Raw genomic sequence first — 6302 nt, 5'->3', positions numbered from 1 at the left:
TGGATCTCTTGTGGCTTAGCGCAAACTTTTCTGACTGGTGTTCTGTTTTGTTTCTTTTATTTACTTATTTGTGTGCGTTTTCTTCGTTTAGTGACTTAATTGGTATAGCACCACTGTCTTTTTATTTATTTTATTTCTTTCTGGATTCATTTTAATTACGTGTAGTGTTTCATTTATTATTTTTTCCATTTTTTTGTTGACTTCTTGATGCATTTTATAAGATTTTATGTTGTTTTTCTGTGACAATTAATATTTTTCATTCCGTCGAAGCTCGGCAGTGACTTTTCTTCTTTAATTGTTTATTGATTGGACTTTAAACTTTTCGTGACCTGCCTTGTCTTGTCTCTTGTCTTTTTTTTCAGAGTTCATCTATATTTTTTTTCTCGGATTTTACCGTAATTAAGAGAGATGGAAGAGAACGATGTCTACTTTAATGCTTTTATTAATGAGTTGTTTGTTTATTTGTATCGATATCCATTCATAAAAGCAATGGATCTGACTTTATTCACTCATCACCTTTATATATTATTTATTTTTTTCTCTGATCTTTATATTTTTTATACTGACTAATTATTGATCTGCATACTTTTAAAAGCATTACATTTTTTTTTTGCGACTTCATTCATTGTCTGTTTTGTTTTAGTTCAGTTCTGATATACAGTATACATTTTTCTTTTTCATTTCAATTAAAAACATCGGTTGAAAAAAAAATGTTTTGTTTTCATTTTGATTTCCGAGTGCGGGGAAATATTTAAAAGTTTTTGGTCTATTTGTCTCTGTACGTGAGTGCCAGGCAGTGTTGGGTACGTGAGTGCCAGGCAGTGTTGTGTACGTGAGTGCCAGGCAGTGTTGTGTACGTGAGTGTTAGGCAGTGTTGTGTACGTGAGTGTTAGGCAGTGTTGTGTACGTGAGTGCCAGGCAGTGTTGTGTACGTGAGTGTTAGGCAGTGTTGTGTACGTGAGTGCCAGGCAGTGTTGTGTACGTGAGTGTTAGGCAGTGTTGTGTACGTGAGTGCCAGGCAGTGTTGGGTACGTGAGTGCCAGGCAGTGTTGTGTACGTGAGTGCCAGGCAGTGTTGTGTACGTGAGTGCCAGGCAGTGTTGTGTACGTGAGTGCCAGGCAGTGTTGTGTACGTGAGTGTTAGGCAGTGTTGTGTACGTGAGTGCCAGGCAGTGTTGTGTACGTGAGTGCCAGGCAGTGTTGGGTACGTGAGTGCCAGGCAGTGTTGGGTACGTGAGTGTTAGGCAGTGTTGTGTACGTGAGTGTTAGGCAGTGTTGTGTACGTGAGTGTTAGGCAGTGTTGGATTAGGTTGAGTGAATGTGAGTACACTGTCTACTAATTTGTGTGTGTGTGTGTGTGTGTGTGTGTGTGTGTGTGTGTGTGTGTGTGTGTGTGTGTAACTATCAGTCGTCCCATCCAGTAATTATGAGGCCTAATTATCTTGTGTATTGAGGTGGATGTTATTATTATTGTTGTTGTTGTTGTTTTTGTTGTTGTTGTTGTTGTTGTTGTGTAAAATACTAATAACAACACTTAATAAAAATTTAGTAAAAAGTAAAGTTGAACAAAGTGAAGACATTTTATACTTTAAAAACAAGAACAGAACGTCAGTATGCAATTTACGCAATAATCATGCATACATACAAAGTATTCTCATACGTACTACATGCATGCTTGCATACATACGTACGAACTTTTCACACAATTACTCCACTCACCAACACAGATTCAGTCAGTCAGCTAGTCAGTCAGTCAGTCAGTCAGCCAGCCAGTCAGTCGCTCAGGCAGTCGTCATTGTGTGAGTCAGCTGGTCATTTTTCATTTCTCCTTTCATTCATTGATTCATTCATTTATCTGTTCATTCATTCATTCATTCATTCATTCATTCATTGGGTCAATCAGTCATCCAACCAGTCAGCCAGCCTACCCGCCAGCCAGTCAGTGAGTCCAGTCCTCGGTGGTGGCGCTGGGGCTGGGATGGGGTTGGAACTGGGGGCGGTGTGGTGAGAGTTATTGATGGGGATGGACAGCCTCATTACCGTGATGGGCTTGCCTACATTTGTTAACCCTCCCAACCACCTACACCTGCCTCGCCTCAATTACCGCGTTTCCCTTGCTCCACTTCCTCCCTTCCTCCGCTTGTTACCTAACTTTTCACATCGAAGTTTTGGGACATAAAATTCAGTAGTGTGTTGGTCCAGTTCCCGCCACCATCACCACCACCACCACCACCACCACCACTGTCACTGCCTCCGCCCTTCCCTCAGCCTCCGTCTTAGTGTCAGCCGTCGTGCACCGTCCCCTGGGAACCCTAATCATTACAACCTCAGATTCCTGGTTAATCTCTTTAGCTGCTCTCTCTCTCTCTCTCTCTCTCTCTCTCTCTCTCTCTCTCTCTCTCTCTCTCTCTCTCTCTCTCTCTCTCTCTCTCTCTCGTTTTCTGACTTCTAACTGAGTGTAAAATAAAGTGTAAGGGAGTGAGTGGTTTACTTTTTTTTCTTAATATGTTTCCCTTGCTCGGCGTGTTTTTAAATCCCCTTCATCTCATTAGTGATGTTTTACGCTGTGCTTGGTGGTAGTTTTTTTTTCTCTCTCTCTCTTTCCCTCTCTCTCTCTCTCTCCAGAGGTGAGGAGTGAGGAGATCGGAGAGAGAACTTGCTATCTTTAATTTTTTTTTTCATTATTACTCTGGATTCGTTCAGATGAGTGATTGAGTGAGTGAGTGAGTGAGTGGGGCAGCGTGGTGGCAGTCCTGGGCGCTGGTCGTGTTGTGGTGAAGAAGACGGGTCGTGAATGAACTGACCTGGGTAACTGAGGAGAAGGGAGAGAGAGAGAGAGAGGGAAGTATAAGGATGAGTGGAATGAACGTTTAGAAACCATCTCTCTCTCTCTCTCTCTCTCTCTCTCTCTCTCTCTCTCTCTCTCTCTCTCTCTCTCTCTCTCTCTCTCTCTCTCTCCCCATGCATTCTTTCAGTTCATCATATTGTTTTAACTACTTTCCTCTCCTTATCTTCTTTTTCGCCCCTCCCTCTCTTTCTCCCTCCCTCCCAGCCTCTCTCTTTAACACTTCCTTTCGTACTGTTTTCCCCTCTTGCTTCCCCCTTCGTCTCAAGTATAAAAGAATGTTAGTTTCTTCCTTCTTCCCTTCTGTCTTCCTCTCCTTGCTTCTCTTCCCTTCCCCTCTCTACCTTCTTGTCTCATTCCGTCTTTTTTTTCTTTTGCTCTCTCTTTCTCTCTCCCAGGTTTCATATTTGCTCCTTTCTAACACATTCCCCTTCCTTGCTTCCACTCTTTTATTCTCTTTTTCTCTCTCTGTACACTTCATCTTTGGTCCCCATATTCCTCTTCCCTCTCTATATATGTATGTGTGTATGTATGTATGTCCTCTCCGTAACAACTTTCCTATTTTTTTCTCTCCTCTTTCGTGCTTCCCTCTTCCCTCCTCCTGCTTTTTTTTTCTTTCTTTCCTTCTCTCTTCTCTCTTCTCGTTTCTTGGTCCCTCATCTCCCCTCTTCTTTCTTTTTTTCTCTCTTGTCTCTTGCTTCTTCCTCTTCCCCCGCTTCTCTCTTCCTGTTTCTTCACCCTCCTTCTCTGTTCCCTTGTTTCTTCTCGCTCTTCTGTGTCCCCTACTTTCTCCCTAAGAACCTCCTCCCTCTTGTTCCCTGTTTCCTGTCTTGCTATCTCCCTTACTCTTGCCTTGTTTCTCCCGCTCCTCGTCGCTCTTCCTCGTTCTCCCCCATCCTCAACGTGCATTCCAGTGTGTAGTGTTAGGTGCGCAGAGGAGGACAGGAGCAAAGCAACCCACTTAGGAATGCGTTGGCCGTGGTTGGAAGATGTAAGATAATGGCCAGAAATCGAGTAACATTCTTCACGGATCTCCGCTGTCGCTTGTGTTTTCTGTCAGTCGCAAGTCCTCCCATCTGCTGGCTGTCTTTTTGCATAGGTTGGTAATTGGGGTTTTTAGTGAATTGTTTGAGGTAATTATGAGGGAAGAAGCTAATCGTAAGTGGGAGTTTATGTGTTGTGTTAGTTGATTTGTGGTGATGGTTGTACATATCACACACACACACACACACACACACACACACACACACACACACACACACACACACACACACACACACACACACACACACACACACACACACACACCTGTTCCTCATTACCTTACCTGACCTGACTTACCTTAACTTGTCCCATCTTATATTAACTTGTTTCAGTTTATCTCACCTCTCCTTAACTTGCCTGCATTTTTACCTCACATCACCTCACCTTACCTTTTATACACAGCTTTACCCTGCGTACATAACCTAGCCTTACCCAACCTTACCTTAACTTATCTTACTTTATTTGACCTAACATAACCTTATCTTATGAGTACCTAATATCTTACCTTGCCATACCTAACCTAACATAACATAACCTAATCTAACCTTACCATACTTTAACTTAACTTATTACCTTACCAAATCAAACGTAACCTAACCTTACCTGAGTTAACTTTACCTAACCTAACCCATCTTAGCCCTACCTGACGTGATCTCACCTCGCCTCATCTCACCTCACCTCACCTGACCTTGTTTCACCTTACTTAAGCTGCCAGTGGGTCTATAAAGGGATATAGTTTACGAAATAGTCAAGTTTGCCTGATACTGTCCCAAACTACAAGAGTGGGTGACTTTACTTGCCTTAGTCTCGTAAGTTTGTATACAAGGAGAGAGCACTCGGAGCGGGTTTGACTTAAGATGTCACGTATCCTTGCTTTGTTGATGTCTCCTCATCCTCCGCTTCTCTCTCTCTCTCTCTCTCTCTCTCTCTCTCTCTCTCTCTCTCTCTCTCTCTCTCTCTCTCTCTCTCTCTCTCTGTATTTATGTATTTAATTATGTGTCAATTGTCTTTCTGTATACTTACCACATTCACATTGGCAGAGAGAGAGAGAGAGAGAGAGAGAGAGAGAGAGAGAGAGAGAGAGAGAGAGAGAGAGAGAGAGAGAGAGAGAGAGAGAGGGGGGGTTATTTTCAAGCGCCGATCATCAATTTTTCTCAATCCCTTCCCGTCTGTGGAGTGTCTTGGCGGAGGTGACCTGGGCGCGGCTGAGTTGTGTTGCGGTGTGCTGGCCAGGTGAGCCCGTCTTGATGACGCCTCGCACCGCTCACCTGGCAAAAGTGTTATGTCTCCCTCTATGTCTGTCTGTGTCTTTGTACGTGCCTGTACGTTGTTTTCCTTCTGTCTTTTTTTTTTTTTTTTTTTGTTTTGTTGTTCTTGTTGTCATTGTCGTTGTTGTGGTTGATCTTCTCCTTCTTCTTCTTCTTCTTCTTCTTCTTCTTCTTCTTCTTCTTCTTCTCCAAGAGTCTATAATCTCCACTTCACAAGAGAAAAAAATAAATGTCTCTTAAATAAATGTTTCTTAAATGAACATATTCTTCCAGGTGTTCAGCTAAATACTTGTGTACAGAGGAGGAGGGAGTCAGGGAAAATGTGCCGAGCCCCGCCAAGCCCCGCCCCGTCCCGCCCCGTCCCGCCGCGGCTACGGTACCAATCCCCTTCTCTCACCATCAATATTTAGCGTAATTTCCAGGGTTTTCCAGGTGTTTTCAGGTGTTTCTAGACTCGGGTATATAGCAGGAGGTGAAGGAAGAGGATGTGAAGCGGAGAGGAGGAGTATGAAGAGGAGGGGAGAGGAGAAAAGGGTGCTGGAGAGACGAGGGGAAAAAAGAACACTTCGGCCCAAAGTCGACATTGTTTTTTTTTTTTTTTTGCGGAGTTAGCATTGTTTTGATATTGAATTTATTAATACAAAAATATAGCATGTTAAAATATACAACAAGGTCTGCTGTAGCTGTGTTTTTGTTTGTGGGTAAAATACATTTTCGGCACCGTATTGATTTTAACTTTTTTGTTGTTAGATCGCCTAGGATTGTTTTAGTATTTGATTTAACACTTAAAAAATATAAGAAACGTGTCCCGAGTAATAACATCCAGTACAGTATGTTTAATTTTAAAATACGTCCAACGCCGAATATGAAAACTTAATTTCATTATTCGGAGAGGAATTTGTTTTCTTTATTTAGCTGAAAAGTAAAAAAAAATGTATTCAGGATATTCAATATAATCTAGTCAGGCTGTGTTTTCTTTCACGATATTATGAGTTTTTTGTGGAGCCGTTCGTAAAAATTACACATCGTTTATCGGAGATTTCGTTATTATTACTGGGTTCGGAAATCTTATTATATTTTGAGTATTACTTAAAATATGAGGCGAGTCGGAAAATATTGTGCATTCTAGTGAGGGCGTCTTGCGAT

At 42.2% G+C, this 6302-nt stretch overlaps 1 long non-coding RNA gene across 1 annotated transcript in view; it reads left to right on the top strand.

Annotated features, from left to right (window-relative positions):
• LOC135098120 (uncharacterized) overlaps positions 1–6077 on the top strand; it is a 77421-nt gene extending 71344 nt beyond the window's left edge. The window contains exon 3 of the long non-coding RNA XR_010266590.1: positions 5430–6077. This is a non-coding gene — a long non-coding RNA (uncharacterized LOC135098120). The remainder of the gene's footprint in view (positions 1–5429) is intronic.
• Positions 6078–6302: the final 225 nt, after the last annotated feature.

Source organism: Scylla paramamosain, unplaced genomic scaffold (genome assembly GCF_035594125.1).
Source record: "Scylla paramamosain isolate STU-SP2022 unplaced genomic scaffold, ASM3559412v1 Contig45, whole genome shotgun sequence".
Classification (NCBI taxonomy): Eukaryota; Metazoa; Arthropoda; class Malacostraca; order Decapoda; family Portunidae; genus Scylla; species Scylla paramamosain.
Note: the sequence above shows the minus strand (reverse complement) of the source record. Positions and strands in the feature narration are given on the sequence as shown.